Source organism: Macrobrachium rosenbergii, chromosome 8, assembly GCF_040412425.1.
Source record: "Macrobrachium rosenbergii isolate ZJJX-2024 chromosome 8, ASM4041242v1, whole genome shotgun sequence".
Classification (NCBI taxonomy): domain Eukaryota; kingdom Metazoa; phylum Arthropoda; class Malacostraca; order Decapoda; family Palaemonidae; genus Macrobrachium; species Macrobrachium rosenbergii.
The window spans coordinates 1,927,780-1,940,777 of NC_089748.1; positions in this window are offsets into that span (position 1 = coordinate 1,927,780).

Consider the following 12,998-nt stretch of genomic DNA (forward strand, 5'->3'; position numbering starts at 1 on the left):
GTAGTGCATACATCTTTTTCTTGGTCTTGGTTTAACACAATTTCTTGAATATAGGGATAAGCATTAGTATTCTTATACAGGTTACCAAAATTACATATATATTCCTGTTCTTTTAACAGAATGCACTCATTAAATTGTTTGTCAGTGAAGAATGACAATAGTAGAGTGATTAGTGTTGGGCTCAAAATATCTTTGTAAGCAAGCAAAATGGCATTTAATGTGTTTTATGTTCCTGTAATATCACTTCACTTTCTAGAGCAAAAGTATTTAAAAACTGTATGTTTTCCAACTTATTCAGTTCTTTTGTTACATTCTGATTGACTTGGTTTATAAAAAATTTCAGTTTTTCTATTTGTTCTGCATTTTGATTGTGTGAGGTAATCACTTTATTTATCAGTGTGTCTCTTGCTGCTGCCCATCTTTCCAGTCTGTCTAATTCTAGACTTTCATCAGATTTTCTTTTTTATATACGTTTCACTACATACATTATGTTTATGACATTTTCAGTCTAACACCAATATATACATATATATACACATATTTAACTCTGTCGGTTTCGTAGATTATATATTTTGTTTACAACATTATCTACAGCATGTTCATGTCTTGTGTTATCTATAACTTCAGTGGACCATGGATCTGTTAGTACTACCTTTATATGATTTCAGTGAACTACTTTTTCCTTTAGATCACTTTCATTAATCACTCTATATTTGTTTAGTTTTAATACTTCTTCAACTCTATATGGTCCAGTGAACTTGGTAGAAACCTTTACATTTGGCCCTTCTTGAACATGATTTTGTACATAAATTTGAGTACCTACTGTAATGTCTGGTTTAATGGTACTTTTATTATAATATTTGTCATAAATGTTATGAATCTCTTTTAATTTTGCCCTTGTTTTCATGATTATTTCGTAAGTACGTCTGGTTTTCCATGCAACATAGTCATCATAGAAAAGTATGTTTGGGTGGTGTTGCATCGTCTAATAATTTGTTAGGCATTCTTTTCTGATAACCGTATAGCATATAATGTGGAGATTCTCCTATTGCCTCATTTACAGTATTATTCAATGTGAACTGTACGTCTTCTATTGCTAAATCCCAATCTTCTGTCCGTGGGCTCACTAAAGTTTTCAGGATATCCATTATTTTACGATTAGTTCTTTCTACTGCTCCATTAGAACTTGGTTTATAAGCGGTTATTTGACACTTATTTATTCCATAAAATTCACATATTTTCTTTAAAAGATCACTTGTAAATTCAGCAGCATTATCAGAAAGATGAACTTGTGGACATGAATGCCTTGTGATTATTCTAGATTTAAGAGCTTCTGCTACTATGGTTGCATCCCTGTTTCTTACTGGTACGATTTCTATATATCTAGTTAGATAGTCTACGAGGACTAATATTTGTTCATTTCCTCTAACAGTCCTTGGAAATGGGCCTAAAAAGTCCCTAGTTTCTACCTGAAATGGATTTAATTCTGGTGGATATTTTTCAAGTGGAACTTTAAGATTTACGTTACCTTTGTGTTGATTACAAACTATACAGCTTTGTACAAAGTGTTTGGCAACTTCACTACAATTTGGCCAAAAATAACTTCTGGTTATGATTCTGCTTGTCTTTTTAATTCCTGGATATCCTACTAACTTATATGAGTGTGTTAGTTCTAAAACCTCTCTGATTAGTCTTTTTGGAATGTATAGTCGAGAACAACCGTTCTTCTCTGTTGGCCTTTTATACAGCAAACCATTTGTTAAATGAAAATCAGGTTTTAAGGATTCATCTAGTATTAACTGTCCTACTATTTGTCTGATTTCTGCATCTTTTTCTTGTTGTATTTTTACTCTTTCTAGATCTAAATCTACTACTTGACAACTAAAACAAAAGGTATTAGTAATAATACATTATTCTGTTTCTTCTTGAGATCTAGATAATGCATCTGCTAAGATGTTAAATTTCCATGGAACATATCTGAATTCCGGGGCAAATTCTAATACACTGATGAACCATCTATTGAACTTCATGTTGTTGGTAAAGGCTCTCTTTTTAAATAAGTCACAAATGGGTTTGTGATCAGTAAGCACTTTAACCTTATGCCCGAAAAGTATGTGTCTAAATTTCTTTAAACCCCAATATAAAGCTAAACACTTCTTTCTGTGGTAATATAGTTTCTTTCTGCTGGCTTTAAAACTCTACTAGCATAATATACTGCCCTCGTTCTAGTTTTGGCCTTTTGTAACAATACAGCTCCGAGTCCTATACTTGAGGTATCACAAACTAAGTAAAAGTCTTTGGTAAAATCTTGGTAGACTAAAACAGGGTTCCTGGTCATTTTGCTCTTTAGTGTTTGAAAGGCTGTTTCTTGTTAATCCTTCCATTCATAATTAACATCCTTCTTGGTTAGTTCTGTCCAAAGTTTGGCTTTAGTAGCAAAACCCTTTATAAAAGGTCTATAATAACCTACCATACCTTAGAAAACTTTCTTAATGCTTTCAGATTAGTGGGAGCTGGGTAATCAGTTATTGCCTTTATTTTATCTGCCTCCATGCGCAGTCCATCTTCACTAATTACATGCCCTAAATATTCCATCAGGAATTGACATTTCTTTAATTTTATTTTTAATCCTGCAATTCTTAATCTCTCTAGGACCATTTCTAATGTTCTGAGGTGACTTTCTAAGTCTTTGCTAAAAATTATAACATCGTCCAAGTATACTGCAACATTTTCTACATCTCCTAGAGTTTGTAACATTAATCTGACAAATGTTAATGGGGCTGATGTGAGTCCAAATGGCATTACTTCAAACTGTAAATGTTCTTTATGTGTGCTGAAGGCTGTGAATTGTTTCTATTCCTCATCTAGAGGTACTTGCCAATATCCACTAAGCAAATCTAAGGATGAAAATATTTTGGCCTCTCCTAATTGAGCTAACATATCTTGAATTACCGACATCGGCATTCTATCTGGAACTGTGTTGGAATTCAACTTCCTATAATCTATTAGAAGTCTCCAACTACCATCCTTCTTTGGAACAAGTAACAATGGGGAATTATATGCAGATTTAGAAGGAATTACTACTCCATCTCTTTTCATTTCCTCTGTCAAATTGTCAACTATGGGTCTCTGGCTTATTGGTAATCTGTAATTAGGAATAAAAAATGGCTTGGCTCCATCATCTAACAAAATTCTATGCTGTAGAACATTTGTTCTTCCTAGTTTATCTCCTTCTATCGCTATTACATTTCTGTATTTCTCTAACACCTGAATTAACTTATGTCTATTTTCTGGGAAATCAGTTTTATTTACTTCTTGATTTATTTGAGAGTGTTGGCCATTTATAGAGAGAAACGCTTTTTCTTCTACTGTTAGTAAAGGATTATTAATAGGAATCCATATGCAAAAGACAATGCCTGCGTATAGTGTTAGTCTGTTATCTGAATAGTTTTGGACATAAACTTCGCAGCTATCACCATTCATGTGAACTAGGGAATTATCCATTCTGACAAAATCTGGCAATTCTTCATTCAATAACAGAATATCCTTTTCGCTTACATCCTCTTTTGACCTCAAATATACTTTTGCTAAATATTTTGGATACAAAGTTACTACTCTGTTGAGTATAAATTGTACTTTATTATCATCAGCTGTGCTAACACAACATATTTCTTCTTCTTCTATGTCTGAAAAATAGCAAAGTTCTGCATCTACAGTGGTTTCTTCTGTTACTTCTATTATACTATTTATATCTGATTTATTTATTTTATCTAAGAGCAATACTTCAATTAGTATTTTCCCCTCACTGTCACAACTCATTACTACATTGCTATAGTTATAGGTATAGGCGCCTTGATTGTCGTTAGATTCAGTGTTTTGGTCATCACAATTATTTATATCTGAGTAATTATTTATATCTGAGTATATATCATCTGTATGTGCACATCTCAACAATTCTGTATTCTGTAATTGTGGGAATTCCTCCTTTTTATCTGTTTCTATTTTATCTTGCTTGTTCTGGTTACTTATCTGCTCTTCCTGTATGTCTGTCTCGCTTGTCGAAACTGTCTCAGACAAACTGATCACATTTGGGTGAAACTTTTCTTCGTCAAGCGTAAAACATACGCTCTTCTGATTATCCTGTTTCGGGCTAACTTTCCTTCACTACTATCTAATATTATTCCACATCTCCTCATTAAATTAAACGAGAACACTACTTGCGCAGGAAAAAATCTGTCTTCTAAAACTAGAAAACTTTCAATAAATTTATGTGACAAAATACTTATTCCTAGGTTCACTTTCCCAAGACTTTTAATCTGTTTCCCTGCTATTCCTTTTATTACTCTACTTTGACCCTGAATCTGAGTTTCTGCAATGCCTAAATATCTGGTTAAAGTTATTTTATCAATTATATTTACAGTACTACCTGAATCAATGAGTACAGTACATGTCTTTCCATTTACTGGAATCTTTACGACAGGCAGATCCTTTCTGTTTATTTCTTCCTCTTTCATGGAAAATACTACTTCTTTGCTATGTAAATAGGAAAATGTGGATGAACCTTCATTTCCCATTGCAACTGTTTCTCCTTTTTCTCTTTCATCACCCTGAAGGGATTAACTTTCTTTTCTCTATAAAGGGGTTAATTGTCACTGACTGGATGATTTATTTATAGTTGAGCGACTGGTACTTATCTCTATAATCTCTCTATTGGCTTCCTTACTATTGAATCAATAGTTTTTAGTTAAATGCCTGATCATTTTGCAAACTGCACAGATTCTAGGCTTTCTTCATTCATTAGTGGAATGATTGGTACACCCGCAATTTTCACATGTTATTTTTGGTCTAGCTCCTTGAGCTGAATTATTCTCTGGTTTTGTATTATTTGTGTTTGAATATTGACCATTATGATATCTTATGGGTGGATCAAGGAATGGTCTATTCCTCGATTGATTCTGTCTTCCTTTCTGGTTTGGATTCCATTTTTTCCAAGTATGTTGTGCATATTTCCTTTGAAAGGAAGTTTGTCTATTCCCTACTTGTCTGGAATTATATCATTATATTTGTTATTTCTTTTATATGACTCATGGGTATTTCTGCCTTTCCTTTCATTTTGTGTTTCTGTTACCCATACAAATTCCTCAGAAAAATCTATTTCTTTCTTCTGGATTTCTTGCCTCATTGATATTAAAGCTGTGAGGCTGTCACTTTTAGGAACAATTTTAACTTTCTTGAAAGCTTTCTTTTGTTTTTCTCCGAGTGCGTTATACATCGTTCCAAATGACAAGTAATTCCAAACATATCTTAAACTAACTAAATCATTTTCTTCATCACCAAAATCATGCTTATTTCCTATGGTGATGTTTGTTTTCCTTAATCTTCTATCACTTTGTGTGTCGATTCTTCAACATCTGTGTGAAGGTTTGCTATGGATTCTCCATCATAATGTTAGGTAAGGAATTTATTAATATTATATAATGCATCACTTTGACTTACTGGTTCTTAGATTGATAAACAAATGCGTTTAAATTCAGTATATGTGGTTATTTTGCTGAATCTAACTGAATTCAAAGTTCTATGTGCATCACCGCTTTCTGAACTAACGAGAAGCAAGGCTTCGTTATTTTTTGCTCTTTCATTTGTTATTCTTCCTGTACATATGCAACTGTCTGTATCAGCTAGCCACTGGTTCACAGAATATGATTCTAGCCTATTTTAGTCAGGATTTGAACTTTCAACTCTACCACAGAATTGTGGCTTACATAATGATCACTGCTTGTGCCATTGTTCTAAATTGAAATGTGTTAGCATTATTATTATTATTATTATTATCATTATTATTATTATTATTATTATTATTATTATTATTATTATTATTATTATTATTATTATTATTATTATTATTATTATTATTATTATTATTATTATTATTATTATTATTATTATTTGTGTTATTAGTGTTATTATTATTTTCTTGAGTTAATGATATTTGTGAACTTGGCACTGGAATTCGACTATGTCTAACTGTTGTTGGTCTTAAATTGTAATGTCTATTTTTAATAGCATTCAACAATACGTCAAATGAATCCTGCATATTTTAAAAATCATAAAAACAAATTTATACACAAATACACAACAGTATTCAAAAATACATTATCAAAAGAATGTTATGTTATTAAAGATTCCTAGCTATCAAACATAAAAAAATATAACAAGATAAAAATTTTTGAGAGAGTATTATAAAAGTTTGATACCTTCTAAGAGACAGAACTACAAATAAAAAAAATTTTCATACACTCATAGAGAGAGAGAATAATATAACTTTCCAATTACGACTTATTTATGCTGTGGTTCGGTTTAACTGTTGCTTGTTACCAAATGTTTCTCTGGAACTTTTTCACCTTTTTTTTTGTGACCAACACTGTACTTCGCTGTAGGCATGTCGTATCCTGTATGTCTTGACTAAAACTGTCCTTTTCTTGCTTCGCTGACCATCAGGGATTCGTCTCCTTCTTAGATTTCACCAGTAATGTTGATTTTTAACAGGGATGTTTGTCTTACATGTGAAATGCACTCATCCATTTTAACAGATTGTGTATAGAAATCTGTTTGTGTGTGTGTTGATTGCTCTAACAAGAATGTTTTGTCATACATGTGAAATGCACTCATCCATTTTAACAGACTGTGTATAGAATCTGTTTGGGTATGTTTCAATTTTAGCCAGAATGTTTTTAAATTCTTGAGTTTTGTTTGTCGATTCGTTACGGAATTCTTGTATGTGTACACTGCACTTTTTTACGTCTTCTGTGGATCCAATACCGCTGTCGCCAATGTAATGATGTAGTCACCATTTGTAATGTTTTTACCACCATTAAATGTTATGATGTTCTTTTCTTTATTGTTGTTGGAGCAGTTCATATGTTAAGAAGTTTATTATTTCCTTTACAGTTGCTTTATCGTTTCTGACTTTGTTGTTATCATAATGTTTGAGTCCCAGGAGGCTTAGGAAGACACAGTGTAGTTTTCTTACTTCATTATCACACTAGCAAAAGTAATACTGTACATATGCAAGTTAAATATATATACAAGTTAAGTAGTATGAATATGAATCAAAGTATGAGCCTTGCTTTCTTCTCAACCCACAACTGGTGAGGCTCATGACCTCACTCCTCTGCTTCTCTATCTTCTATCTATCTGCTTCTTTTTCTTTCTGCCTCTCTCTCTCTTCAAACCTGCTTTTTGAAGTTTCTTGAAAGGAAAATGCCCATCCCATCAGTAGGCGGGCAATAGCTTTTGTCCTGCCTAGTAGACATTCTAAGTGGCTGCAGATTATCTAATGATGTCCCTTTGGATGTAATCAAATGGCTTAATCCCCTCCTTTGTAGGTGGGACTAATGACGTCACTGGAAGTCTTTAAGCTCTGGTGAAAGTTGAAAGGTCAGCTCACAGGTAGGACGGTTAAACATTCTTTAATGATTGCGCTTAGATTAAACTTGCGCCAATGTTTTGACTAACTAATCATGGCACAGGAAGTGTCATTACTCTCTCTCTCTCTCTCTCTCTCTCTGTTTCATTCTCTTTCTCTGTCTCTTATAATTATTTATTCTAACAATATTCTACTTTATCTGTCTCTTATAATTATGTTATATCTAATATAATATTCTATATATATATATATATAGCTATATATATATATATATATATATATATATATATATATATATATATATATATATATATATATATATATATATATATATATATATATATATATATATATATATATATATATATATATATGTGTGTGTGTGTGTGTGTGTGTGTATATACACACACACACACACACACACACACACATATATATATATATATATATATATATATATATATATATATATATATATATATATATATATATATATATATATATATATATATATATATATATATATATAGCCAGAGTGACACCCAGTCAGGCAAGAATGAGAGAGAGAGAGAGAGAACAAACAATCATGGTGCAAACAAGTCTTCATTCTTGTCTGATTTCTGTCCCTGAACAAATAATTACACCTTTCCATTTATTCTTTAATCGCATTATGAATAGTTCACACTACTTTCACTAAACGTTTTCCATAGTTCTTATGTATTCATTTTCTAACATTTTCCTCCATATTAAACACTATATTTTATATCATTTACGGCTGTAATTTAATGTTTCAACCTCTGATTAGTCCATTAGATATTCAGTTATTAACTTTATTGCAGCTTGACTTTTTCAACATATGACTGACTATCTGAAGCACCAAAAAAAAAAAGAAAAAATAAACCATTATCCTGAGTAAAGAGAGTTTTTGATCCCTTAAAAGAAAACTACGGAGCCTGGCAATGCCCTTGCGTTTGAGAGACCTTATGCTACAAAAGGTTAATGTGTTTATTCCTGCATTGATCTAACTTGTTTCTCAAATAGTTTGACACTTTTTTCCTTGAAATCCCTTCTGCTTGATATTGGTATATCATTGATTCATGAAGTACTAGAAGTGCGAGAATGTGTAGATAGCTTCATATGCTTTCCCGCTAGAAATTGTTATTATAGAAATGTGAATGTTAAGTGTAATGTAATTTTAGCAAGAACACTAACTTGCTTAGGCCTAAGAACAAAACCTTGGTTACGTCACACAGGCCACGCCCACCTATTGATATCGGTTGATGCGTTTCAGTTACACTAACACTTTCGTATTTATTAATTTTTAGCGTTGACGCCTAAAAATAGTCAATTAGAAATATGTATAATTTTATTGTAGCAATTCAAGCAATATTTTAATGTTATGAAAACTTTTTTCAATTATTATTCTTATTATTTTAAGATTTGAACTTAGGTTGATGAAGACATTTTTCGATGCACGCAGTTTTGGAAATTTTCCGTCACTGCTTTTCCGAAATTTGGCTATACTGTACGTAATATTTTCTTGCAACTTAGATACATATGAAATATCACTCCTATGCCTTATTTTATCAAATAAATATTTCACAACCGAAGAAGATGTAAATATGCAGCATGTTAGTAGACTGATAGTGACTTTCGAACGAACTTCCATGCAGCTATCTACGTAACATCCCTTTTGAGCATGAGAGTACTTTCTCAAGAACATGATCATAGCCTGATGCCTTGTCAGGCTTCAAGGAGAAAAACCTCTCTGAACCTCATAAGAATAGAATATTAAAAGGACATGGTGCCAGAGTAGGATGCTCAGAAGAATTAGAATCACGGAAAAAAGGGTTTACCTAGGTAGCAACATTCAATTTATGTAGCCTTTCTACTTGCAAAGCTGAAAAATAATAACAACTTGTTAGAGAAGGAAAGGGAAGGGACTTTCAGAAATTGTTTAGAAAGTTTTTGGTCATGGGACCGGAGTAATTTTTTTTATAGATGAGGAAAGGATATTAGGGAAGTACAGCAATTCTTACCATCCATAAAATCAACATTAGTAGAGGAAAATGCGAAGGTAGGAGTAGCTAAAGCTCGTGATCTCTATAATAGACTTTTTGCGATTTGTCACAGCATAGTTAATCAGTCAATAAAATCGAAAACCGTCGCATGAAGATTTGATCACGAAGTATACTTATTTCAAAGATTCCCATAAAAGTTCAGTTCCTAAGCCGAACTTTAGCGATCTACCCATAAAAATATGATAAAAAAGGGTTTCAATGTATTCGATCCATTAAAAGAATTTTTTATTAACATGCACATTCAAAATAAAACGGTTTTTCAAAATTTCCTGTGTAAATTTCATTGACTAGGAGAGATTTTAATGCAACAGCGCATAAATCTGGTCAATAAATAGGTATTTTCAGAGCTTCAAAATAAAGTGAAAATTGTTTTTAAATTTCATAAATCTTCGATCCAGTAAAAATTTTTATTTATAGTTTTTAGTTAGATATAAAAGGTTCTCACAGAATTCGTTCATAATCTGAAATTTTTAATGGTGCCTATTTTGACTGAAAAACATAATTCCATAGCTTTCTAACCTTCCCTAAATGTTTCAGTCACTAATAAAAATCGCTAAAGTTCCCATGAAAATCCTTTCCTTGCCAGTCTGACAGAGAAGCTTAAAGGACTTCTCCTAACATTCAGGGTGGTAAAATTTTAGTCTTTGTAAAGGTTGTCATATACATTTTTTTGAACTTTTCTTCACTGAACGGAATTTTAAATACATCCGCAGACTTCAAAACCTTGCCTTACAAACTTGACCCGCATTCACTCTAAAAAGCCGCCAACACAAACTTGAAACCAAAAATTCTTTAAAAATATCTCCGTACAAATTCGATTAGTGAGCAGACTTACCAAGGCTCTTCATAGAAATTTGAGGCATATTCTGATTTTCGAAGACTGGCCATACTAGTTAAAAAAAAAAAAAAAAAAAAAAAAAAAAAAAGACATGCTTGATAAACCTTCATCACATCATTTCCATCAATAGTAAATGTTCTGAAACGTTTCATTGCAAACAACTCGGTGCACAACATCATAAACAATCATTTCTCACGCAAAGGCATGACAGACGTCTCTTAATCGGTGAAGACAAAAATAATGATTTTTTAACTGAGTGAATGCAACCATCATCAATGAGTGTGATATTGAAAATATATAAGCCGTGTGATTTTTTAACAACGTGAATGCCACTGTCATCATTGCTAGTGATACTGAAAACACAAAAGCAAGTTATCAACTTACTGGAACATCTCTCATACGTAATTGTGCCGCAAAAATACAGTCTTTCTTTAATGCGAGTGGAATCTATTATAAAATTAAGAGAAAATTAATGCAAATAATTGGTTCTATCCCTATCCCATAAACCGAGGATGTTGAGCAAACGGACTTCTAGGAGGCCATAAGCCGCTCACTGAAAACAGGAGAGTTATAAGAAGAAAGGAACTGTATTAAAAGGAAAAAAAGGTCTACCCAGTCATGTGGATCGGACTGCGTTTAATAACATGAGGGCAGTCTGTGTCCGCCAAACAGGAAAAAGGCTGCAACAATCTGACAATGCTCTTTAGATTTCAGCTCTTTTGTAAAATTATGTATATTCATGTACTGAAGTTCTTCTATACAACATCATACCTTTCCATGTCTGTGAACAAGACTTCAACCAGAACAGTAACGGAACGAGATCTTATTAGTTCATACGTAAAATCAGCGCAACTAAATTGTATAATATATAATATATATATATATATATATATATATATTATATATATATATATATATATATATATATATATATATATATATATATATATATATATATATATATATATATATATATATATATATATATATATATATATATATATATATATATATATATATATATATATATATATATATATATATATATATATATATATATATATATATATATATATATATATATATTTACAGTGCCAATTTTAGATTCAGAGGAGCACCTATTGGAAGGTTTGAATGGCCCTAATGGCAATTGTATCCCACTCCCTAGGACCAACAGCATCTACATGAGTCCAGTCATTATGTTGACTGAGGATTAGCATAATTTTGACAATAAGATGTGCGACCTTCACGTTGCTATTTAAGGAACTGTCAAAGATTTGGGATGCAGATGTAATGTATGCCAAGGAGCTCCTCGAGAAGGGTTGTAGACCCCATGGTTGGAAGACATATTCCATATCATGTATGATGAACTTCCTTTAGCGAGACCAATAGCAACCATACTTTTACTAAATCCCGCGGGATCTGGGAAGGACAGTAGAAGCATTGTCGCCACTCTGCATGGTCTGCATGTCATAAATGTATCAGGCTCCAAAACTAGTATGGACAATGCAAATAAGCATAAAAAAGATGAAATGATTCAGTTGCAAATTTTGTTATGTGTTGCAGTGAAGAAATGAATTATGGAATAATGTTTGGGGATAGATTGCAGGAAGTTCTGACAACTACTCACACCAGCAGCTTATCCTGAAGTGAGAAAAACAGAGTGATTATTTTCTTGGACATTAGGAAGAAGTAGAGGTAGGAATGGGTAGCTCTCGTAGTGCTGGAAGACTGGGAAAGGTCGAAAGAGCACAGATGTGTTCGTTCGAGGATTGGAAGGGTAAATGAGAGTGACAGAGAATGTTTTTGAGAGTCTGAATCTGTGCCGGACTTAGATTAGAGAATAAGAAAGTTTGGCTGTGGTTAGTGATTTAAATATTAAAGTAGGTGACAGATATAGTGGTGGTGTTGTTGGTAAGAATGGGGTTGCTGGATTAACTGAGAATTTTGAGGTTTATGTGGAAATTTGTTTGGGGAGCGGCGGATTGTTGGAAATACATGGTTTTCAGGAAACAATATTTTCAAATCTTCTTAGGAAAGAGAAGACACCAGACTAAGAATTTGCTACAGTATGTGTCAGTATTGTGTAGGGAGGTAAATTGATGGACATAGTGGTAAGAAAATGAGTGGCTGAAGGAATATCTGGTCATTGTTTGGTTAAAGTGAAAGCTGAAATTGATAAAACGCAAGTTATACAGAAGAGGGTGAAAAATGTGGCTGCAAATGTTATTAAGGTGATGAAGTTTGATAAGATTGTGAGTAGGGTATTTAAGTAGAAAATAGTCGAAAAGGGGGCTAGTATTGAAGACTAGAGGTATCAGGAGCACACTAGAAGTGATCAGAATTCCAGAACTAAGTCGTAGGGTAGGCAGACATTGTGTATGGATACATTAGGTAAGAAAGATGGAATGAAAATATTAAGTGGCAGGATGTGCAGAAAAAAATTTGAAGCACAATTATATGACTGAATAAAAGATCATTCACAGGTATACAAGAAAATGGATAAGGTAGTAAAAATAGATAAGAATTAGAAATGAAAATAGACGGGTGAATATAGAAAAGAACATCAAGGGCAATAAGTTGTTTTGCAGATAAGTTATTCCAAAGAGTATATGTAACAGTCAAAAAAAAAAAAAAGTCGAGCAGTATTTGA